Source organism: Seriola dumerili, unplaced genomic scaffold (genome assembly GCF_002260705.1).
Source record: "Seriola dumerili isolate Sdu_G_001 unplaced genomic scaffold, Sdu_1.0 BDQW01000025.1, whole genome shotgun sequence".
NCBI lineage: Eukaryota > Metazoa > Chordata > Actinopteri > Carangiformes > Carangidae > Seriola > Seriola dumerili.
Window position 1 is genome coordinate 821,815 of NW_019174280.1, and position 26,420 is coordinate 848,234.

A 26,420-nucleotide genomic window follows, 5' to 3' on the forward strand; every position below is an offset into this window, starting at 1 on the left:
TAGTTGTCTTAGTGACGACATAACCAGCTGACTGAGGCCGCTCTCCCCTCCTCACCCTCTATCTGCATTCGGCACGACGAATATAAGTATCCTACCTCCAGTGTAAAGGAGGACACGCCATCCCTAAAGACATTAATATTGCGTGTGAGCACAACTTTTTATCAAGCAACTCAGCATTTGTGTATTCGTTGCGTCTTCTTTCGTTGGTACTCCCGCTTATCCGGATGCCGTCGCGGGCAGCAAGCCTCAAGCCAGAAGAGGGTCCAGACACGGCCCTCTCCCCAAAGCCCACTTTCCACCAAGGTACCATAGCCGAGAATCCCCAGAGGTGCGTTCCAGCCAAGCCAGAAGAGATAACAAATGCCCCTCAAGCAGCGTGTCCTTGGATTCGAGCATCGAAAGTGTCTAGACTCTCTCCTGTTGAGAAGAAAACAATACGAGCCACCCGAAATATAAACACCTAATACGTGTGTCCCCAACTGTAGGTGGAAACAAGGCTATTTTCCCGACGGAACATCGGGCCGCACCCGTTTAAATTTTGTGTCCAGGACCCCTCGAGCCTGTCACCAAAGGTATATCTAGTGTCCTTATGGACATATACCCAAACACAAACTATGTCTACCATATTTCACAGCAATGGAGAACTTATTTGTCTCCTTTTTCACCGTTCGTCGCCATAGTGAGGGCGTCGAGAGTGTAAACAGCGAAATACTTACTATATAAATCAAGAGTTTACCTTTCTTTTTCACCCGTTCGAGCCACGTGTCTAGGCAACGACGCGTGCACTCAAACTTTTGAACGAAGGACTCACGCTACAAGCTCGAATCTCTTCCACATCAGGCTCCTTGGCCAGTGTGGCGTAAGAGCTTCACGGTCCTATTCCTAGAGCACGTTAGCGATTAAATAACTTGTAACAATATATCGGCCAGTTTCTTGGAGTTTCTCTGACAGGAGACTCTACTGAGTTTTCTCCTTGACAATATTGTACTATTCTCACCAGGTTTCCTGCTTATCTGCAAGAGAATATGGAGCATAACAATTGGATCGAGATCATCTAGAAAGATACGGAAAACAGTAAGAAATTTTCTAAGAGACCGAGAAAAAAGGTAAGGAAAAAATTTGAGTTTATGCTTGTTCTGAGCCACTTACTAAAGAGGCGTTGAAGAACCTTCCTCTGCTGGGTTTTTCCCTAAAGAAAATTCAAATGTAGTTCCTAATGCCCAGATTTATTTTATTCAAGGTACTATTTGGGCGCACGAGCTATATACCTTAGCGTGGACTAGAAATATTGGCAGATTCTACCACAAAACCAAATAAACCACGTCATCCATGCAGCTCTCGAATTTCTCCGCGCGGATCCAAGTCTAGCCCGCGAACCTGATCGAATTTAATAGAATATTCTCTCCCGGAGGTCTTATCTCAAATCGTGAGCTGAGAACCGTAGTAATTAATCCCGCTCCGCAACCCATGAAAAAGGAACTTATTTGAGGACTACTTCCCATCTTCCACCAGACACTGTGGCCTACAGAGCAGAGGCGCTTGAAGCTACCCCGCTACCCTTTTCCGGCTGAGAAACCAATTGGCCTCAGACTTGGAGTGCTGATTTGCATCCCGGCGTTTCACAACTCGGCGCGGGAACCGCCAATGAGGCATGGGAAGTGTCGGCATTCGATTGAAAGCTAGGAGGACCACATTCATCCGCAAAAAGAGACGAGATCCTGGCCGCCACCGAAGCCAAACCGTCCACCACCCGGCTGCGCCTAGAAAGTTTCTTCATAAACAGTTATAACAAACGGTGACAAAGGGGCAGCCCTGGCGGAGTCCAACTCATCACCGTGGAACAGGTCGACTTACTGCGGCGTACGCGAAAACCAAGGCTCACATCCTTTGGTACAGGAATTAAATGGCAACTAACAAGGGCCATCCACCCCATTACTTCCCGGAGTGCCCCCAACAAGGGTGGCCCCTGGGGAACACGGTCGTAAAGCCTTCTTTCCAAAATCCACAAAAAACAATGTAGGAGCTGATGGCCAAACTTCCGCATGCTCCCTCCAGCACCTAGCAAGAGTAAAAGAGCTGCCACAGTTCCAACGCCCAAGGACGAAAACCACAAAATTCTCCTCCTCAAATCTGAGGTTCAACCTATCGATCGGACCCTCTTTTCCAGTACCCTGCATAAGACCTGACCAGGAGCTGAAGAGTGTAATCCAGGTAGTGGAACACACCCTCTGGTCACCTTCTTAAAGAATGGACCAAACCAACCCCGTTTGCCAACTCCAAAAAAGGCCTTGCCCCCGATGTCCACGCCAATGTTGCAAGAGGCGTGTAAACCAAAAAGACAGCCCTAAACAAAATCCAAGAGCCTTAAGTACCCAGGGCGGAATCTCATCAAACCCGGGCTCTGCCAAGGCCCGCTCGAATACAAAATTTATATGTCTTTAGCCACTAACATTCACACGTGCCGAATTATTCTGAGCGCACGAATGAATGATCTCTCGTTAAAAAAGGGTCGAACATCCAAATCGTCCCTCTCAGGGGTCTCTGTCTCTGTGTAGGTACCTCACATACCGGAATGAGAATTACTTAAACCAGTTGATTAAGTTTGATCAAAATTGCTCAATCAGCACATCGCCAAAGCCAAGAAGCTTTCTATCTCATTTCACACATCGCAGTCGGCTCCATTCTCTAAATTCCCGTCATGTCTATAAAAGATACAAACAACAACGAAAGGCGATCCACACCCCCAACAACTGGTGAGATAATAACAGAGGTGAGTGTAGGTGAACGTACACAAATTACTATGTGCCACAAACACCTATGTGCGCGCGATCCGTCCAGGGGCGCCCAAAGATGTGAAGTCCAGTTGTGCCGCACCAAAGACTCTTTTTTATATGGAAAGGTGCAGCGACACTTCAAGCGAGTGAGTCTGGCCTGCCAATTTGTCTCAACCGAATTCCTCCCAACGTCCGATTTTTGCTCAGCAAAGCTGCCGCCCGACCGAGCACTTGCAACACTTTCGCATCACTCGGTGTGGAGACAACCGCCACGCAAAAGCACTGACGTCATACAACCTCACAGTCTGCTCTAGATCCTAGATAAATATTCCACTTTAACCGACCGTACAGCACATACCACACAAAGCACTAGAGTAAGCTATCACTTTCGTTTGCCCATTCGGCACCCCTATCAAACAGAGCCTCCCCACCACGACCATGGACTCTGTTTATCCAAATCCTCAAAACTAGAAGAGCCTTAAGAACGGCGGGAGTATGACCTGTACCAAGCTAACCCATCCTTGCGAACCCCAGCAACACACTTATAGATCACTCCTAGGTCAGTGCCAACCTTCTCTGTCCAAAAAATTGCAGCTCGACACCTCAACAAAAAAGTAAGTACGCAAAGTAAAGCCGGAAAAAAACACAATCCCGCCATTCTCTGGACAATACAAAATTTACCCCACCACACACTATATTCATGCAACTCATCTGGGAACTTGGCATATCATTGCGCATTATTCAGATGACACGCATCAAACATCAATACCAGGACAAACTAATACACGAGACCTTTAACTACTGGTACTACGGTGAACCACTGGCTCCAGTTGTATTCACGCAAAAGGTTTGTGAAACGCTATGTAAGTTTGACAAACATATTGAAACTATTCAAAATCCTTGACGTGAGTATCCTGTCCGACTAGGATATATTTTCCCACCTAAAGTGCGAGGACTCCTACAAAGCACCGCAGAAGCGGCTCCAGTCTCTGTGCAGCTTGCTCACTACTCAGACCCGCATTTGCGGTGCGCCTCGCTTATCACTCGCCCTCTCCTCCATCTCTCTGCTTCAGCCATTGCCCACCCTCAACTAGCATCTAACCAAGGTGCCATACTAGTTTGAATATGGTCACTCCGAGATCTAAACCCAAACACTCAACTGCTTCACAACCTAACATTTGAGAAACTTGCGAGTGCTGGTCCTCCATCTTATGACTGGAGTTGGCTCCGTAATCGAGAGTCGGACACGCCGGGGTGAGTGACTCTGCTTATGGTCGTGTAGTTAGTATACCGCCCAGCGTCATCTCTCAACGTGGAGTTGATATACCCACAGTGTCGCAAGACGTATAGACCATACGAGTTTGCGTCCCTGACGCCTTGTTGCTGTGGACCGGCGGATCTGGTTGTCGCTCACTGTATGATGCTCGACGCACACCTGTGATACATCCTTATACTTGAAACGTGATAAGCGCCGAACAGGTGTCTCAGAGTTCAGGTACTATATCCGCCCACCCTTCTGGTTGAGTTCCTAGGGCTACAGAAAAGCTGCCGAGATGCATAGGACATAGGTAAGACGCGCATAGCAGTGCGGGTGTATCCATTACTCAACGCACACTGTCGCGTACCCTGGGTTACACTAATTCCTCAACCGCCTCCACCAGTGGCCCACAATTCCATGGTCACAGCTGTGTATCCATCTTAAGCGCCGCGAAGCACAACGTGAGACAAATGAAGTCATATTCCCAGCTACGACGAGATGAAGTCAATTCGGGAGCCTTTCCAGGCACCTCCACAGGACCATCTAAGGACGAAGACGTTGTCCTGCCATATTACGAACCCGATCATAAGCTGAGTCTCGCAGCTTCCATGTGATTTCTTGTGCTAAGCACAGCCTAATAACTAAACACAACCCATGATTCAAACTTAATAAGATGTCCCACAGGTGCTACCTTGGCAACCAGAGACACCCTAAGGTCGCAAGTCATATTGAATTGAACTCTTTATAGTCGTATCATCCAGACATGCGCACTGCCGCAATGTATCGTGTGAGCAGACTCAAGACAAGTGAGAGGAGGCAGTGCGCGGATAGTTCGTCAACACGACCAGCCGACCTTGAAAGACTGTATGAGTCTGATCATAGGCAGGGACAGACGACTCCGCGCAAACCTATGCATGCCCACGAACGATGTTAGACAATCGTTCTGCTGGAAGAACTGGCGAGTTTAAAAACAAACCCCGTCAAGATGATTTTCAACGCAACACCTCCGCAGAGTTTCGACCGCGTCCCGAGGGCAGTGTGGGGGACATTGAGTCCGAGCATGGCCTTTGTCCGCTCTGCTATTGTTTGAGGCGGCTGTTGCAAGCTGCTGGCCGCAACGGTAGCTGGGCCAGTCCGGTGCGGTAACCCCGTACCCGCTGGTGGACACCGGCGGTGGGGGAAGCCGTCAGGCTGAAGAAGGAGGCCTACAGGCTGTGGTTGCCTGTGGGTCTCAGAATCAGCTACTGGTACCGGCGGCCAAGCGGAGTGCAGCCGCGGCAGCTGCTGAGGCAAAAACTCGACGTTGGAGGAAATCGTGAGACAATGGAGGAAGACTATCGATCGGCTCCAAAAAGGTTCTGGCAAACCGATCCGGCGCCTCAGGGGGAAAAGGTGGCAACTTGCTCACACTGTTTACAGTGGGCGGGGAGCTGGTTGACGTCAAGCTGAGGATATAGTAGGACGGTGAAGGAATACTGTTGAGGAGCTCCTCAATCCCACCAACACTTATTCCGTAGAGGAAACAAGAGACAAAGACCTGGGATGGATGAATCTGAATGGCGTGCTGTGGGCAGAAGCGCCGGCTAGTAGGTTTAAAACAGATCCTGCGCGTCGGTTCTGTGCAGAGCCCCGGGTTGATAGAAATCCCCTGGTATGCTAAGCTTCGATGTGAGGCTGTCTTTGGTGACACGCTCTGCAACATCTCGTGGACATCGGGGGCAGTTGCCTTGGAAGTGGCAAACCGGCGGTGGTGGTCCCCATCTTAAGAAGGTGACCAGAGGGTGTGTTCCAACTAACCGTAATGATTACAACTCCTCAGCCTCCCTGGTAAGGTCCTATGGGCCAGTCGTACTGGAAAAGAGGGTCATCGATAGTTGAACCTCAGATTGAGGAGTGAGCAATGTGGTTTTCTCCTGGGCGTAGGAACTGTGACCAGCCTTTACCTGCTTGCTAGAGGTGCGTGGAAGGAGCATGGGAGTTTGCCAATCCAGTCCACATGTTTTTTGTGGATTTGGAAGAAGCTTACGACCGTTTCCCAGGGCACCCTGTGGGGGCACTCGGGAGTATGGGGTGGTGGCCCCTTGTTAGGTGGCCATTAAATCCACTGTACCAAAGGAATGTGAGCCTGGTTCTGCGTAGCCGGCAGTAAGTCGGACCTGTTCCCGGGTGAGAGTTGGACTCCGCCAGGCTGCCCTTTGTCACCGTTCTGTTCATAACTTTTTATGGACAGAATTTCTAGGCGCGAGCCGGGGTGACGGGGTTTGGCTTCGGTGGCGGAGATCTCGTCTCTTTTTGCGATGAGTTGCGTCCTCCTAGCTTCATCGAATGCCGACCTTCAGCTCTCACTTGGGCGGTTGCGGCCGAGTGTGAACGGCCGATGAGAAATCAGCACCATCCAAGTCTGAGGCCATGTTCTCAGCCGGAAAAAACGGGGCAGGCTCTGGGGGGGAGCTCTGCCTCAGGTGGAGGAGTTAAGTATCTCGGGATCTTATTCACGAGTGGGTAAGATGGAGCGGGAGATCGACAGCGGATTGGGGCGAGTCCAGCAGTGATGCGGATGCTGAATCGGTCCATTGTGGGGAAGAGGGAGCTAAGCCAGAAGGCGAAGCTCTCAATTTTCCGCGTCGATCTACGTTCCGATCCTCACCTATCGTCATGAGCTTTGGGTTAATGACCGAAAGAATGGATCGCGAGTACCAAGCGGCACCGAAATGAGTTTCCTCCGCAGGGTGGCCGGGCTCAGCCTTAGAGATAGAGTGAGGAGCTCGTCATCCGGCGAGGGAGCTCGGAGTAGCAGTCGCTTGCTCCTCCATGTCGAAGAGGAGCCAGTTGAGGTGGTTCGCGGCATCTGGTGAGGATGCTCCTGGACGCCTCCTGGGAGGTGTTTCGGGCATGTTCCAGCCGGGAGGAGACCTCAAGGTCGACCAAGACACGCTGGAGCAGGATTAATATCTCTCGGCTCCTGGAACGCGCTCGGGATCTTCCGGAGACCAGGACTCCCTGGGAAGGTGGGAGAAGGGCCGGTTGCGAGCCTCTCTGCTCGAGCTGCTAGCCCCCCGACCCGGACCGAGAATAAGCGGGAGTACACATCGAAAAAACGGCGGGAGACAACGAAACGAAACGAAACGAATAAACAAATGCTGAGTGCTGATCAAAAGTTTTGTGCAAGCAATTTAAGCTTAGGGATGGGCGATGTCTCCTTCACTGGTAGGCTATATCGTCCGCGCGTGAGGGGAGGAGGGGGGGCTCACTGCGCTGTTTGTCTCCAGCAAAGTCACACCAGGCAGCTCCTTGGGATTATTAAAGTATGTAACCTATTTTATTCGTTCATAACACATTTTTACCTAACGAAATTATCTGATTTAATTCACATTTTTGGCATTTTGTCTTTCTAAAACAACTTTACCCACTTGCAAAGCAGACAAAAAATGCTCTCCCATATCAACCCACGGGCCGGATGTGATGTTCAATCAGGCCGGGTCTGGCCGTAATCATGGCCTCCCTGATCTACAGAGTAAATGCAAGGTGTAATAATCATAAAGATGAAAATAATAATGAAATGAGCTGTGTGATGAGTTGACAATGGTGGGAGAAAATATGTTATGGCTATTCACTGTGGCTATACAGCTAATGATACTACGTCTACGAATGAGATTTGATGATTAAATATTACTATATTTCGACATCAACCCAGTCATGAGCAGAGTGTTAAGACCAGCCTACTGTGAGTTGCGCTGTAGATGAGGACCCTTGGCTGGAACCCAAGTGGCTGTGGTTGCCGTGGTAACCCTGGAGAAGTGGGATCTAGGTGGATTCTCTGGGAGGCTGTGTCCCGTTATCACGGTGGCAGATTCCGCCAGTGTCTCAACGATTCAGTTCTGGTGGAGTTTGCCAGGAGACTTTCTGTCTTGGGTACTTGTGTTTTCTCTGCAGGCGGTTGTTCATGGGCAGATGTGTTATCTGCCAGCGCCTCTTGCGGGTTGATGCAAATTAAACTCTAATGCGCTTCACTTTGGCTGGATAACTTTAGAGGAGACTGGCATTGACCAGATGACTCTAAAGTTTTCAAAAAGCATCAAAAAGGAAAACTTGATGATGATTAAAAGTTACAAAATTACTCTTAGGCACTTCTGTCGTTTTGGTTCAGTTGGTCTTGACTTGGCTTATAAAATTAAAAGATTGCACATGTAGACAAAAATAATGTTACTTGGAGCCTGTGTGGCAAAGAAATAACAAAGGACGCGAAAGGTGCAAAAATAGTTAAGAGCCATGAGTTTGTTGCTAGTAGCTTAGAGCTAAGAGTTTCCATAGCTACAGAGCTGAGCCGGGACTCTGAGCTTTGAGCAAAGTTCTCAGCTTCTAGTTTTCTGCATCATTTTTCTAGCTTCAGCTTTTCAGCCTCTAGCATTGTCTTAGCTTTTTTTGCAATGTGTGAATTGATCACAACTGTTTTATCCCCTGGGGGCTGGCGCACGTTTCAAGGACGTCACTCTTTGTTTTGACCTGGAGAAGAGAGTAATTTTCCACAGAACTTGAATAGTTTAATTCTAGAGTTTACCTATAACCTTGCACATCCGTCTTCCACTATGACCATAAAACATTAAATGAAATAACATATTAACCTAATGGCACTAAAAATGACAGACAGGAATAATACAAGTGTGATTGCATATTACATCCTTCAAACCTGGAATGAATCATAGTACCAGTGGTTAACTGATCAAACAACAATATAAACATTAACTTAAAGCTAATAGTCTATAAATGTGGATTACACAGCAGTTCTTTAACTACAATAGTAATAATATGGACATACTGGATGTCATGTAGTGTGTGTTACCTTGTATGAAGGATGCTGACAGTATGATCACATGAAAGACATTGTCTTAAAGTCTACATGTTACATTTCAAACATTCTATAGGATAGAAGTCTGGGATTGAAATAAAGAGAAACATCTCATGAGTTACAAAACAGTTAGATATTTAATTATCTATTCTTCCTCTGTGAAGAGTGTTCTGCTGGTCACTACCCAGGATTGGAATATCGGTTGTAGTTTATGACTCTTATCTACACCTCAGTGATAATCAGTCCTTTTGGTGTTTTTTATCCTATGTAAGAAACAATCAAATATCTTAGTAATAGTAAGTAAGTAAGTAATAGTCTTATTGTTACAAACTGGGGATTTTGCCTATATTCTCCAGTTGCCTGTTGTCCATTGGTTGATCCTCTGGAGCTGATCCTTTGACTCTTGGTCTGGTTCTGTGTCTCTCTGACATGCTAAAAGCATGGACTGATTGTGAGAGAAGGGTCCTTTGTCTCTGTTTCCTATAATTTTGATAGTTTGATGCTGGGAAGAGTAACAAAGTGTCAATTTGTGGGTCTGTTACGCTGCATGTCCTTTCAATGAACTTCTTTAATGGCTTGTGACTGATGCCAGGCCAGGTATGTATGCTACAATAATAAATAATAATAACTAAATTAGTCCACTTCCTTTGGCTGAGTTGTTGTATAGCTCGATGGCAGTGGGGACAAATGATCTCCTGAACCTCTCTGTTATGCAGCGCAGTGAGATAAGATATTTGCTGCAGCTGTAGCTGCTTCGCAGACGTCAAAGGACCTGAGCATCCTGAAGAAAAAGAGTCTGCCCCTGATGGCATCCGTGTTCAGGGACCAGTCCAGTTTACTGTCCAGGTGCACACCTAGGTATTTATAAGTGTGCACCACCTCAATGTCCTTCCCTCCAATGTTGACTGGCTGAAGGGTGGGCCTAGACCTCTGAAATATCTCCTTGGTCTTGGAGGTGTTCAGAAGGAGGTAGTTCTTGTCGCTGCATTCACTGAAGGCCATCGTCAGATCCCTGTCCTTCTCTTCCTGCCTGTTCCTGATACTTGCCACAATAGCTGTGTCATCCGAGTATTTCGGGATGTGGCGGGACTCAGAGTTGTATTTAAAGTCCATCGTATTCAGGGTGAACATGAACGGAGCCAGAACAAACCCCTTTGGAGCCCCAGTGCTGCTCATCACTGTTCCTGAGACACAGTTACCCAGCCTGTGGTTGTCTTGTCAGGTAATCCACAATCCAGGACGTGAAGTAGGGATCCACCCCCATCCCTTCAAGCTTGTCTTTAAGAATGGGGGATTAGATGGTGTTCAATACACTTGAAAAGTCAAAGAACATAATCTTCGTGTAACCACCTGGTTCATCCAAGTAAGAATGGGCCCGGTGGAGCATGTAAAGGACAGCATCATCCACTCCAATATGTTCTTTGTGGGCAAATTGTAGGGGGTCTAGTGCATGTTCAACCTGTGGCCTCAGAAGGTAGAGAAGCAGCTGTTCCAGGGTCTTCATGATGTGTGATGTGAGGGCAAACGGTCTGTAGTCATTTATCTCAGCCGGTCGTCCTACTTTAGGTACTGGAACAAGACATGATGTTTTCTATAGGACAAGTCCTTTAACAGCCTTGGACACAGGACCAGGACCCTCCCTGTTTGTAGACTTAAGTCGAAGATCCTCTGGAGAGGCTCAGCCAGCTGGGCGGCACAGTCCTTTAACAGCCTTGGACACACATCACCAGCCCTGTTGCTTTTCCAGGACGTACCCTCTTGAGCTCCCCCCTCACCCCCTCCGCTGTAAAGGACAGGAGACTTGACCCCAGTGTGGAGGGAGTTGCAGCTGCAGTGTCAGGTTGTGGAAGAGATGCCATAGGAGGAGCTGCAGCTGAAGTAGTGGGAGAGAGAACAGGTGAGGCTGTACTCATTGGCTTTGTCCACATCACCTGATGTTGCCTGGCTGTTCTTGTCCTTATAATCAGTGATGGTCCTCATCCCCTTCCACACCTCTCTGGTGTTGTTGTGCTGCAGCTTCCTCTCTACTTTCTTTTTGTAGTCCTCCTTCACCTGCTTTAATCTCCTCTTCAGCTCATGTTGCACACACCTGAGCTTCTCCCTGTCTCCATCCCTGAAGGCCTCCTTTTTCTTGTTGAGGAGGGTTTTGATGATACTGGTGATCCAGGGTTTGTTGTTTGGAAAGCAGTGTACAGTCCTTGCTGGTATTACAGTATCCATACAGAAGTTAATGTAGTCTGCGGTCCTTCAGCCATTCTGTCAAGTTCATTGTCCTTGCTATTATCATTTTCCTGTGACTCCAACAGGACATTCCAATCTGTGCACTCAAAACAGTCCTTTAGAGACTCAATGCCCTCTGGGGTCCAGTCCCTGAATGAGCGGGTGTTTACAGCCTGCCTTAGTACACAGGGCTTTTAGGAAGGCTGAAGAAAAATCAGATTATGATCTGATCTGCCAAGTGATGGTAGAGCTGAAGCAGTGTAGGCCTCCTTGACATTTGCATACAACAGATTAAGTGTCTTATTTTCCCTTGTGGGACAGTCAGCATACTGAGTGAAGCTAGTCATGTGAGAGGTGAGAGTGGTTGAATGTAAACTTCAATTGCGACGATGTAAGAGAACTCCCGTACATAGTACGGTCTAAGACCAACTCCCAACAGTTCAATATGCCAACAGCAGATCTTCTGCTTCACTGTGATGTGACCGGGGGGTTGCACCATATATTGTTCACAAGCAGAACCAGTCCTCCACATTTATTCTTTCCACTTGCTCCGGTGTCTCTGTCCACTCGTACTGCAATTAAACAGTGAAATACATGAGACTACACTCAAGATTTGCTCACTGGTTCCTCACAAGTGCCTCCAGTTCATCACACCTTTTAGCCAGGGAGTTGACATTTCCCTTGTGGATCAATAGTAGAAAAGGCTTATATCTCCATTTCCTAGCCTTTGGCTATCCGTGCATCCACGATACAGCTTCTTCAGCTCAGCCGAGATGTTTAACTCCATATCTGGTAAACTCCATATCTGGAGTTCTTCCTTTGTTTACATTATTTTCTCCATCATCAGATGAAACAACAACATAAAAATAAAGACGTCAATCGACAAAAAAATACACAAACATATTGCAAAAAACTACAAGCTACAAGGACTTGCTGCCACTTGTTGCCAGTGAATCATTCAATATCAGATGCATTCTGAGACCAGATGGATGAGCTGTGGGAAGGGTTTTTGTGCTGCGTACTGAAGTCCCATTGTACAGTGGCCCTGAGAGCAAAACACACTGCAACTTAAGAAAACATGCAAACATACAAACAGAAACAAATTCAGAAAATATCAGTCCATATGACAACACATTTTTCAGCCACTCCATCTACATGCTGAACAAAGAAGCCAATACTGAAGTATTAAAACCTGCAGTTCCTCTAATGACCACTAGAGTCTGGCTCCAACAGTGAGTCAATCCCCATAGACCCCCCAATGTTAAAATGTCCAACTTTACAGCAGAAATAAACACGTTTACAGCCTGGTACAAAAACTTTCCTCCTTCATGACAATTGTACATATAAGTCACCGGTTTACATTTTATTAAGGCTTGAAGTTATGGTTAATTGAGGGAGTGGCTTCTTTGAGTGACAGGTGGGTGAGCATATAGTTGTCACAAACCAACATGAATCAAAGTCTCAACTCCACACACACCTCATTGACCATTTTTGAATTAGCTTAGGGGTGGAGTCAGACACTGCCAAGATGGCAACTGCGGTGTAGCTTACTCTGAGCCAAGTCCATCAAGACTAAGTCATGAAACCGAGTAAAAATCTAAATAAAGTCCTTTATGCGTGTGACCAAGGTGATCACTATCGGGAATACTACCACTAATATGTGGTGCAATCAAGTATACTGTAAAAAAAACAAATCATTAATATTGCTTTGTTTCACTTCTCATGTAACCTCAAATAATTTAACAGATTTTTAAAAATTAATTAATTTATGGCAAACTTAATTTCTATCTTATAAATACAAAGGAAGGTACAGTAAATTTAGATGCATCTTTTTCTATTTTCATGAACCCAGTGACACAGGACAGACTGGGATTTTATTTGTCATCACATTGATCCATACAATAACCATCTACAGTTCAATGCCACCGCAGTGCCCTGTACAAAATGAAAGCAGATTTTATGATGCAGTTTGGTCTTTTGCATGTTGTATTTTTATTATTTTTATTCAGTGAGATGTTACTATTTTAGAAGCAGAAGTAATTTCTGATAATGTGGGAGCAAAATAGCTGCTGTTTAATCTTCTTATTGTGACATGAATCTGATCTTGGCGGTAATCCAGGATACTGCATAGAAAAGCATATGGGTTAGGATCAAATAAAAAAATCTGCTTTGATGTCATGTTTTCTGGTGTAGGCTGCACTGAGTTGGGGGATTGTGGGGTGGGGGCGGGTGTGGGGTTGGGCGGGGCTCTGTATTTCTTGGTGGGCCGAGGTGTCAGGACTGTTACTGTTGGTGTCGCACCAGGGTGTACCAGGTCCTGTTCAGCCCGTGCTCCCAGCTGTGAAACTGCAGTGCCATTCAGCACCAGTGTCCTCCATGGCCTCTGTTCTCACAGACAGCAAACGATGGAAATTCATAGGATGTGAAATTCCCCAGGACTTCAGCCCCATTCCTTAACAGGGGCACAGCAGATCTCAACCCAGGGTCAGAGTCATGAGACGTACAGCAAGCCTCTGGTGTCCATGTTAATAATGACTGTAATGGGCATAGATCAGTCAACTTGGAACATGACTCGTACATTAGACCCTCAGGGCCAGCTGAGTGGTCGCTCCTAGGGCGCAGAAGGTCAGGGGGGCAGTGCAAGAAACTAATGTAACATGAAGGTTCAATATGTGGTGGTTTGGATCATTGTGGATAAAAAGAAACAGCTTGATGGAGCAGTTTTACTTCTCTCTGCTCACTTTGTCCCCTTCACAACAACACTTCCTGTCTCAAAGTCACAAGTCCCTACACAACTAATCAAAGGCTAGGAGGTGCAGATGTAAATATTTAAACTTGTAAATATGTGAATTATAATCCTATAAACATAAATATGTAAATAGCACACATACAGCAAACATAAATGTGCAAATAATTAACTCTATAAGCACTGTTATATCTTTAGTAAAATAATTCAAATATACATAATTGTATTAATCATGGTTACATTAACAACATTATGAACAAAAATGGCCTTTTATCTAAAATAATAAATGAACTGCAGCCCCAGCTGGACTGGATCAGCAGAGTCAATCTTTAGCTCAAATCATTTCATAATGACAAGGTCCAAGTCTTCAGGTGTGCAAGGACTAAAAACAGAGAGAAGAGGAGGAGGAAGAAAGGCCAGAAGAGAGGTACAGTGTGTCTCTTATGTTAACATTAAAATGTAGTGATAGTGGTAAAGCTAAAGCTAGATAATGATGCTACATCTGAATGGTTTCAGCATGGTGGAAGAACTACTGAGATCCTTTACTTCAGTAAAGTACAAATACAGTAGTAAAAATACTTCCATACAAGCCAAAGTCCTGCATGAAGAATCCTACTGAAGTAAAGGTAAATGGGTATCAGCAGCAACATAAAATATTAAAGTTCAAGTCCTGGTTTGGGCTCTGACTGATATATGATTATACTGTGTGTGACACCATTAATACTGAAGCATCAGTGTGTCAGCAGCATGTTACTGTTTGAGCTGATGGAGGTGGAGCCAGTTTAGCTCCTTTATATACAGTTTTAAACAAGGACACATGAATCTGAGGGGTTGTCACATAATTAATGAGAGAGGGAAGAAGAAGAAGAAAAAGGATGATTATTGATGAGATATTGGATGATTGGAACATTTATTGAAATAAGTGACCCTGACTACATTCTCAACGTCACACAAGCCAAAAGGCTGGAAAACACTAGTTTCATCTTTAACACTGTGTTGTATTTCAAAAGCTTGTTATATTATCCATTGTGTATAATATTCATCTTAAAAGTTACTAGTACTAAAGTGTTCAGACAAAGTACTGATGCCTCACTATGAAAATACTCCACTACATGTAAAGGTTTGCATTCAGAACCTTACTTGAAGCTCCATATTTTCTTCTTCTCCTGTGTTTTATTGTGTTGATCCATAAGAAGATATATTTGTGGTTTTAAGAACCAAAAACCATCTCAATGAAGTTTTACATCTTCTCTCTCAGGCTTCTGTCTGGAAAGCCTCCTTTTAAAAGACCAATGTTACACTGCCTCTTTATCCAATGCAAACCCTACACAAGCGCCAGATCCTCTATAACGATACAGACGACAGTAAATAGATGGTGACAAAGAGTTCCTCCAAGATCACAATACTTATTCAATTGTTTAACAACAAAAATTTATGAAGTTAATTTGATAAAAACCTACTATATAAAAATACTCTACAATAAAAGAGGAAGGGGGGTGCTAGGGGATGGTGGGCTGCAGCTGCAACAGTGGGGCGATAAAAGCTATGCTGGGGCATAGTATTCACCTCGCTCCAGTGCCCTAAACACACACAGACATACACCGCAAAGCAAAATAAAGAGTAAAAACATATATTCTTGTGAAGGAAGTGCAAATACTACCAGTAAACACACAACTGGGGGGGATGAAGCATGGGTGAGGGACTCGGCACAGCAGTGCTCCACGCCAGTCCTACTTTTACAAAGACAGAAAACGTGTTAGAATATGTGCCACCAGGCTCAACAATGATCCACTTCTAATCTTCTTGGGGGAAGCAATAATTGCCACTACAGGCTAAAGAAACCACAAAAGGAAACTAAAGAACTAAACAATACAATCAGAAAGAAACCAACTACACAAAATAAAACAAAAACAAGACCAAACAGCAGTGGCAATCAATGTCCATAAAGGGAAAAACACATTTACCTCTGTGGTCCAAGTATTAACACAATACACACAGTCAGCTCAACATATGCCCATGAAAGTCCGTGGCACCAGACCTGGGACATACACGCGACACAATAAACTTCACAGCAGCCAGAATTCAATTTAAAACTAAAATAACACATATTGGAGTGTTTAGCAGTCACCACTTGTCACGCCTAGTCACACCTGAGGACTGGGGGCTGTACAGGAACTGGTGCCAGTATGAGGCCTCGGGCAGAGCTGTTGTGGGTACAGCAGGGTGAGGCACTGGGTCTGCTTCAGGTGGGGTCTGTGTTCTGACAGACTGTGGATCCTTGGAATCACCACCACCCACAGGCCATTGGATTAGGCATAACTGCAGGAATAAGATGACCACCAGGAACAGGTACAGGTTTAAGCATGGAATGATGAACATGATGTACCTCTGTCAGCTTATGTGATGGAGCAACAGCGTACACTGCACCCCCTTGTCAACTGTATAGTCCACTATTTAGTGAGTTTGCCATGTTGTAGTGCTGTCCGAATGTATAGTGTGAATTATTGTACTCTATATAGTGGACTCATAGTATCCCACAATGTATCATGAAAAGTAATGTACAACCAATGGTCACTAACCAAGCAATATATACCATCATGCATTGCGCTCACACTGACAGACAGAAAAACGGTGCAGAGAAATGTTTTTTTGTTTTATCAATGAGCTCACTGTATTGTCCTCTACATAGAACTCCCTGGAAGTTCTCTGACACAACCTTAGAGAAACCAAATCCTGTCGTTGTCTTTATTTAATAATATCTTAAATACACAAACTTTAATTATGCCAAGTCTAAGGAGCTAGTTTAAAAATCAGGCCGTTTAAAATGTCTTTGGAGATGATGTAATTTATATTGGACCGATAGACTGTCTGTAGAGTGAATGATGATCTTTGCTGCACTATTTGTGTTTGGCTGGATCTATGTTGTTATGTTGGAATCAGGGTATTTTTATTACTGATAGATGCCTTTAGGTTTTTGTGATGGGAATTTTGTTTTTGATGGTAGAAGTTGTGGTTATTTTTTATATGGGTAAATGTATATTTTGGGAAGTTTGCAGCATTTATTTGCTGGTTTATTAGGGGTTACACAGTTGTGAACCCCTTCTCTCCTTTTAGGTTGTTTACTTGCTTAGGCAGGTAGCTTCACCTTCCTATATCCTTGATAAGTGTGGTTGTCTATTTAGTTTTCTCTCCTGGGTAAGTTGAATGGAAATCTGGATAACACTGAAATTTCATATGGAGCTGCTAATAAGACATGTCTGAAGGAACACATCCTTAGAGCCAGATGAGTGGTGCAGTCTGCACAGGACACAGCAGCTCTACATCCACCCACTTTAGAGGGCATCCACAGTGTTGATGCCAGTCAGAGTACTTATTTTGAATCCTATCTCACTGGTCTCTCCTTCAGTGTGTCATGGCAAGAACAAACATCTTTATCCCATCTCCTCCCCACTGGAGTGCCCCAAGGATGAGTACTGGGACCCCTCCTGTTTGGAATGTACACCACCTCCTTGGGCCGAATTATCCGCTAACATAGCTTCTCATATCACCGCTATACAGATGACATTCAACTATACCTACTGTTCCCACCAGACAACTCTTTCTCTGCGTGGATCTCGGCCTGTCTCTCTGATATATCCACATGTATGAAGGAATGCCACCTTCAACTAAACCTCTCTAAGACTGAATTTCTAGTCATCCTGGCCAGTCAGTGTCTTCATCATGATATCAAAATCATCTCTTCATCTCTTACCCCATCCAAGGTCTAGAGAAACCTGGTGTCATGTTTTATAACCAGCTCTCCTTTTCTGACCATGTTGCATCTATCTAACACTACCCAGCTCATGGTCCAGACCATGGTTATCTCTCGCCTCCACTACTGCAGTGCTCCTTTGGTGGTGAAAACCACAGTGAAACCCTTACAGATGGTCCAGAATGCAGCAGTCTGTCTGGACTTTAGTCTAAAAGGTCACATGTCACTCTGTTACTCATCAACCTCCACTGGCTACCCAGGACCACCTGAATCAAGAGACTTCTGGGTCTGCTCCATCTAGTTGAACTCAATCATTCAGCTTTATGCTCCTTCTCAGCCACTGTGTTCCTCCAAGGAATGTGATCTGTCATCACAATCCCTGCACACAAAACAGTCTCAGCCCAGACTCTTCTGGTCTGTGGATCCCTGATGGTGGAACAAGCTACCAAAGTCTATCAGAGCAGGGGCATCCCTCTCTATCTTCAAGAATCAGTTGAATACTCATCTCTTCTCCTAATACCTCTAACACTCTAACAGGTCTAACTAGAACTTACTATGAACTTTCACTGCACTTCTTTACCTGATTTTATCTTATTAAATAGATGTAGTTCTTAGTTCTTACACCAAGGTCTCCTACTGCACTGAAGCTTCAGTGATGTCCCTAACTTGAAGTCTTTTTGGGTGAAAGCGTCTGCAGAATGAGTAAAAGTAAATGTTAATGTTTATTAGTTTAATTCATCCCATTCACCCCTCGAATTCTGAGTAAAAGGGGGATGACTTTGTTGACATGCAACAAAGGCCACCTGTAATGAAACTGGGATGTTAAGGTTACGTATAATGCTACTGAGAACACTAGAACCAACAGAACCAGGTGTGTTCAGAGCACCAGGTGGCATATTCTCAACAAACAGCACTTGTTGTAAACTCAGATGATAATTGTAAGAACTTCCTAATGGAGATTCAACATAAATGTGCTCAAGATGCTGCTCTGAAGAGGGTTCAGTCTCAGAGATGATAATAACTTCACTGAATTATGATGATATGAAGAGAAATTATGTAAACAAAAAACATTTGCGCATTAATCCATGTGGAGCAAGCGGAGAAACATGCTATCATTTCTCTCACCATTTTGATCTGACTGGTAATGTTCAGTTGTTCTACTGCTGCTGTTCTAAAACTCTTCATTCAAGTTTAGTGCCAGAATTATGTTTATTGAAGGATGACAGTTAGAAGATGATCCATGGCCAAGCTCTGCTTTTCCGGTCCTTTTACTACAGCTTTAATCATAGTTAAATTTGACTCTTTCTATGTACAGACTCATTTTTTTCACTCAAATTTTTTTTAAATTTTTGCCCCATTGTCAGAGATAGGAGAAATATGGTGGTCATGGTTAAAAGAAAACAATATTGACTGCTGACAGGAGAGAGGATGCAAACAGAAGTCAGCGATCAGCATCACGCTACTTCTGTAGCATGTGTACAGCTACTACGACAACAGGAACATAGGCTGTTTTAAGTGTTTAAACAAGCAACTACTGATGTACATATTCTTAAGGGAAGACTTGGTCAGTCTGTCTCTGGTTCAGGCCAACAGTTAAGTCCAGACCATGATATCTCTGTCATGGTTTGCCATGGCAGACACTTTTTGTTAGTTTTGTTTGGACCTTTCTCACTTCCTGTATTATTTTGTAATTGGGTTCCTTGTGTCTCTGTGTTTTTGCTTCCTGTCTTGGACCTGTTTCTGTGTGTTGATTGTCTGCCCCACCCTAATGTGTTTCACCTGTGTTCAATCACCCTTGCCTCCCTTGTGTCTGTATAGTCTTTGTGCTCCCCTTTGTCTGTGTCGGTTCGTCTGTTGATTTCTGGGTTTGTCCTCATCAGTTCACGTTGCCTGTTCATGTCTGGTTGGTCGCAGAGCTGTTCATGTCTGGTTTGTCCAGAGTCTCTGGCAATCACTGCCTCTTTGTCTGAATCCTGGCAGATCTGTGGTAGGACTGCTTGGTGTGTGCAGGTAAGGGAGAACTGGGGGAGAAACAATGATTTTATGGGTTGATCAGACATCTAATGAGGTTTCTTGTATATTCAGATGTAGAGAGTTTGTGTCCTGATTGAGCCTGTCAGATATATTCGCTGTAGTCTCATATTGAAAAGCTAGGCCATGGGTTACTGTTTGGTTTGATTAAACATAGGCCTATCACTAATAAAATGAAATGATTTAAAACTTTAGGAAATTCAGCCCTCGTCTTTCCCTCCAGTGTGAGCCACAATAGTTGGCTGACCTCCCCAGTGACATCTTTAATGAGGGCCCTGGATTTAGCAAGGTAACAAGTTATTTTGGTAATGTAGGAGAGTTATTGGACGCCTGGACGCCTCCCCAGGGAGGTGTTTCGGGCATGTCCCACCGGGAGGAGACCTCGAGGTCGACCAAGGACACGCTGGAGGGATTATATCTCTCAGCTGGCCTTGGAACGCCTCGGGATTCTCCCGGAGGAACTGATGGAAGTGGCCAGGGAGAGGGCCGTCTGGACCTCTCTGCTGAGGCTGCTGCCCCTGCGACCCGAATCCGGATAAGCGGGAGACGACGATACCATACAATAGGAGAGTTATTCCCTTGGAAGTATTTTTGCCACTTTGTGTATATGATTTTCACCATGTTTTTCCTGATTTCAGACTTAAGTGCCAGACTGCTGATTTGCCTGGACCCCTCGCTTTGATTCTGCCAAATCATCTCCATGGTCTGGCATCACTTGCTTTGCTTTGTCAGAGCCAGTTTGTCCATATTGCCTGGTTTCACTTGCCTATTATGTTAATGGGGTCTAGGCCATAGTTTTTGTGTGGGCTGCCCATCATTTGTATATTGATTTGATCTACTGCTATACCATCCATTGGATTCAGTAATATCTTTTTCACCTATGTGAAACTGAACCAACTGAAATTTAGGCTTTGTTTTTAAATCCTTTCAGACAGCAGAATGAGCTGTGGGGAGTATGCGTGGGCTCAACCTTGCATGCAGTAAACTTAGTGGTGGTGGTCATTTGCATGTCTTGTAGTTTTGTTTCTGCTTCCAGTGTGAGTTGCAGTGTTAGCGAGCACCAGGTGATCACAAGGTGGTATCTATTGGGGTATGCGACAGAATCTCCCCACAGTTAGTACGTTGTCTGATTTATTGTGGCTTATAAATGCCACTTTTATCCCATACTGGGGTCAGTAACTTTTTAGCCACTGCTGTTTTATCTATTTATTAGATTTGTTGAATAAAACTTTTCTGGACTTAACCTTGTTCTCTTTTGTTCTTGAGGGCTGCAGCCACAAGTATTACATTTTTTCTAAATAAATATTTCTAGTAGTGAACTGAATGCACGTCTCTGCTCTCCTTGAACCTGTAAATGTGTATTGTGTCAGCATATATGTTGGGGCCTTTCATGACCTATTGGGTTAAATAGATACCATATTGGTCTCAAAAACTCTGTTCTGTCACACACACAATCTCTTAAAAGGTTTCCTTAATTAAGGAAAAAAGTTGAGTGATTTACAGCAGCAGACCATTAATTGAGATCAATTGATTAGGAGAATGGTAACATTAAATAAGTTGATATCTCAGCCTCCTGTTGTTTTAACAGGACCTTCACCAGTGTTCATCAGACGGTCACTGAGTTTAAACTCAGTGAGTGACCCGGCACACTGTTGATCTGTGGACATGAAACACCTCAACTACACTTAACCAGAAAGTTCAGCTGACATAAAACTGTAGAGCTCATTAAGCTGTGGAAAGAGGAGTGATCCAACTGTAGATGGTTAGAATAATCATAAACTGACTGCTGGTCAGATCTGTGATGTAAATCAATTCTTTATCATTAAGGGTCCATTGGGTTCTCCCTCTCTTCTTGAAATGTGTTTATTCTCTTCATTTATCACTTAACTTTGTCATGCAGTTAAGACACAGTCAGAGGTGATTAAAAAGCCTGCTGGGGTTTTAGGAAGTGTGGTTTTGGAGTCTAGTCTAGAATCTAGGGAGAAAAATCCCCATAGTGTAGACTTGTCCGCCTCATAGCCACATTTATAAAATTGAGAGCGTCTCCCTCCCCCGCCATACCACTCATAAGTTTCTTAAACATGCAAATCCCCACACATTGGCAACCTTTCCTATAACCTGTGGCAATTAAGTGTTTCACAAAGCATCTGACACATTACTCCAAAACAAAATCACTACTGTATCCTCACGCCATCATGTGCACAGGCCCTTTTTTCCACTGAAATAAGGTAAAAGATGTCTTATTCCTATTAAGGCCTCATTTACTAGAAACCTCACGGACCAGCATGTTGCTGACAACTCTAGCCTTAACAAGACCCTCAAATTTGGTTTCCTGAACATTAGATCACTGTCAAGCAAAGCATTACTAATAAATGACTTGATTCTTGATGGATATGCTGGATATGATTGGTCTCTGTGAAACATGGCTTAAACCAAATGTTATCCTTCCTCTTATTGAGGTTTCCCCACCTGATTATAATGATGCACATGCTGCTCGAGCCACTAAGCAAGGTGGGGGTGTGGCTTTAATCTATAAATCAGATTTCAGGAAATGGGAAGTGACCTTTAACTCTTTTGAGGCTCTTATATTGAAATCTTCATCAGCTAAGATCAGCCCTCTCCAGGATGACAGACTATGACCATTTCATCTTGTGGTACTTTACAGACCACCCAGCCCTTATTCACAGTTTTTAGAAGAATTTGGTGAATTTATCTCAGGTCTTGTCACTGACACTGACAACATTCTAATTATTGGTGACTTTAATATTCACTTGAATAGGGCTTGTGATCCTCTAAGTAAAGCCTTTCAACCAATCATTGACACTTTTGGTTTCACCCAGAGAAGAAACACGAGCCCTGAAGCAGGCCTGCTGGAGATTGGAGTGCAAATCAAAATCTGACGAAAATTAGACATAAAATCACCTTTTCTTCTCCAGCTTCTACAGAACCAGCAGAGCATTACATTGAGTCCCTGTTAACTTCTCCTTTAATAAATCTGGAGAATCTGTCTCTTGAAGCACTGTCTAAGCTGGTGCTGGCTTCTAAACCCACCACCTGTCTACTGGACCCTCTAGCAACTAAGCTCTCCAAGGACCTCTGGCCAATCTTGATTAATGATTAATTTATCACTCACTTGTGGCACCATTCCCAATGGCTTTAAGACTGCTGTTGTTAAACCTTTACTTAAAAAAACCACACCTTTATCCAGGATGCTTAAATAGTTATTGACCAGTCTTGAACCGTCTTTTCTTTTCTAAAATACTGGAAAGAATATTGTCTCAGGAGCTTTTGTCTCATTTGTCTTAACAATCTTTTTGACCTGTGCCAGTCTGCCTTCAGGGTCTGTCACTCCACTGAGACAGCGCTCACTAAAGTAGTAAATGATTTCTGATCTCCATGGATTCGGACTCCACCTCTGGGCTTCTCTTACTGGGTCTCAGGGCAGCTTTTGATACTATAGATCATTGTATTCTCTTAGACCGACTTGAAAGACAATTCAGTGTTTCTGGCCTGGCCCTCACCTGGTTAAAGTCCTACTTATCTGACAGAACACAGTGCGTCTCCTATAATAACACTATATCAACACAGTCTGCTGTGAAACATGGAGTACCCCAGGGCTCTGTTCTTGGCCCTCTGCTTTTCTCTCTCTATATTTCACCTCTTGGTCAAATTATTCACAGTCATGGAATTAATTTCCATTGTTATGCTGATGATACTCAGCTGTATGTGCCTATGAAGGCTGATGATTCCTCTCAGATTACGAATTTAGAGGTTTGTTTGTCTGCTGTGAAAAGCTGGATGTCTCATATTTTTTTGCTCCTAAAATTCAGACAAAACTGAGGGCACCTGTCTTTTCCCAGAGTTCAAAAGACATCTGTTGGCTGCAGAGCTTTTTCCTGTCAGGCTACTCTGCTCTGGAACAACCTCCCTGCTTATATCTGACTGTCTGACTCTGTTCAAACTTTCAAATCTAAACTTAAAACATATCTTTATGCCTTAACTTTCAGTTAGTTTCTTATTCTTTTACAAACTCAGGCTCTGTACCTGTTGCCATCCTACCACCGGCGGGTGGGCCTCAGTCTCAATAAATCAGTAAACTCAGTACAATATAGTCCAGGTTGTTGTTGTTTCTGAATATCACTGCATCATTCTAACCATTTGTTTTTTCCCTCAAGCACATGAAGTGCCCAGGCTGTGTGCCTCTCTCTCTCCCTTCTCCTTCTCTATCTCCTTCCTGTTACTCTCCACAGGTCCTCCTGCTTCCAGAGCTGTAGAGTCTGGAACTGCAAACCACCTACTGCTTCCATGATCCTGTTTAACACCTGCTGCTAAACCTGCTAAAATTTGAGATAAGATAAGATATTCCTTTATTAGTCCCACAGTGTGGAAATATCCAGCATCACAGCAGCAAAGTGGACAGTAAAAAGAAAGAAAAACAGTTTGCCAAATGACAACAACCAAAATACTTAAGAGAAAAATAATATAATTGAATAAAATAAAATATAATACGTATAATTAAATACTAAATATACAGGATACAAAATACAAAAAACAAAAAGTAGCAGCAGATGACTTGTATTGCACATAGTGGATTGTCAATCTTTGGTGTGTAAGGTCACTGAGTGCAGTGTTTGTTGTAAAGTCTGACAGCAGCAGGAAGGAAAGACCTGCGGTATCTCTCCTTCACACACTGTGGGTGCAGCAGCCTGTTACTGAAGGAGCTGCTCAGTGCTGTCAGAGTGTCCTGCATGGGGTGGGAGATGTTGTCCAGCAGGGATGAAAGCTTAGCCACCATCCTCCTGTCGCCCACTACCTCCACTGGGTCGAGGGTTCATCCCAGAACAGAGCTGTCCTTCTTAATCAGCCTGTTGAGCCTTTCCTGTCAGCAGTGGAGATGCTGCTACCCCAGCAGACCACAGCAAAGAAGATGGCCGATGCCACCACAGGGTCATAGAAGGTCCTCAGGAGTGTCCCCTGCACTGCAAAAGACCTGAGTTTCTGCAGCAGATACAGCCAGCTCTGTCCTTTTTTGTAGCGTGCACTAGTGCACTTGTGAGTCCAGTCCAGTTTATTGTTCAGGTGAACATCCAGGTACTTATACGAGTCCACTATCTCAATGTCCATTCCGTAGATGTTCACCGGTGTGGGAGGAGTGTGTTTCCGTCTGCAGAAGTCCACCACCAGCTCTTTGGTCTTCCCAGCGTTGATCTGGAGGTGGTTCCACTGGCACCAGTCCACAAAGTCCTGGGTCAGTTCTCTGTACTCCTGTTGTCCCCGTCAGTGATGAGGCCAACAATGGCGGAGTCATCAGAGGTTTTGCAGGTGGCAGTCAGTGGAGTTGTAGGGGAAGTCTGCAGTGTAGAGGGTGAAGAGGAACGGAGCCAGAACGGTTCCCTGTGGGGCTCTTGTACTGCAGACGACTCTGTCAGACACATAGTCCTGGATCCTCACATACTGCGGTTGGTTGGTGAGGTAGTCAAGGATCCATGTGGTGAGGTGATGGTCCATTCCCATGCACTCCAACTTGTCCCTCAGGAGCGTGGGCTGGATGGTGTTAAAAAGAACTGGAGAAATCAAAGAACATGATTCTCACAGTGCTCCCATCCTTTACTATAATTAATAATGATTATTAATGTTATTAGCTGTCATTACTATTTTTATCAGTAGGAGCACTACAATTGCCATTACATTACTATTGCTGTTACTGCCGCTACTATCACTATTATTAATATTGCTCTCATTGCACGTTCTTATTCTTTTCCTCTGCTCTCTCTCTCTCTCTCTCCTTGCCACTGTGGCCTAGTGTTTGCTCTTGGTGGGAATTGTTGACTCTCTGTAAATAATATTATAAAGAGAAGGTCTAGACCTGCTCTATTTGGAAAGTGCCTTGAGATAACATATGTTGTGAATTGGTGTTATACAATAATAATTGACTTGACTTGAGAGAAAGAAGCTGAGGAAATGTTAGACAGCTCAGCTCCCAGCTGCTGGAGATGTCCTGTCCTGTGTCGCTGAAGAGCGTTGGTGAATCTCTGATTTTGAAATTCAAACTGCTTTCTGGGTGTTCCTCTGTTTTAATCTCCTGGTGTGTTTGTCATGGAGAGGAGGACACCTCTGTGGATAATTCAGCTGCTTGTAAAAACCTCCTGAACCACTGACGCTGAAGGAATCCAAACCGAGAGAAGCTTACGGTAATGGTGGTGAAGACAACCATCCCATGATCCCATGCTATTTCATGACATCACCCAATGCTGTCTTTTGTTATTGTTTTGATTGCAAGACTCCTAGAGGTAGAAGTTACAGACTGTGTGTTTAAGAAATGTTTCCGACCCACTTTAATATATGATCATACAGTAATTGAATTCATTGACTTATTGATTTATTGTCCACTTATTGTTGGGTCCTTGATCAGATTCAGGACATTCTTTAGGTCCATGGGTAGTTTTTCCTTCAGTGTTTTAAAAGAGAGTTTGAAAAGCTATTTAAAGAATACAAATGAAGTTGTGTTTGATGATAGTTCTGCTGTGTTCAGAACATAGACTATAAATAAAGATGGATGTCGCCTCCGTGAAGTCACCCACAGGTTTCTGATCAATGGTTTTGAAGCTCAGAGTGGGTCATACCGTCGCCATCTTGCCAGTACCTAACTCTGCCAAAGTCAAAAAATGAGGAGGGGTGCGTGACAAGCCGAGACATGCCTTCAATTGTGCAGAACTTTAAGCCTTTTTAAAATTTAAACAAGTTAGTTATATAAAAGAGGCTTGGTTCAGAATGACTATATATATATATATATA

The 26,420-nt window shown here is 44.3% G+C and overlaps 1 pseudogene; it reads left to right on the top strand.

The window, feature by feature from the left end:
• Window positions 1-224: 224 nt before the first annotated feature.
• Window positions 225-23,900, top strand: LOC111236112 (annotated as a pseudogene).
• Window positions 23,901-26,420: the final 2,520 nt, after the last annotated feature.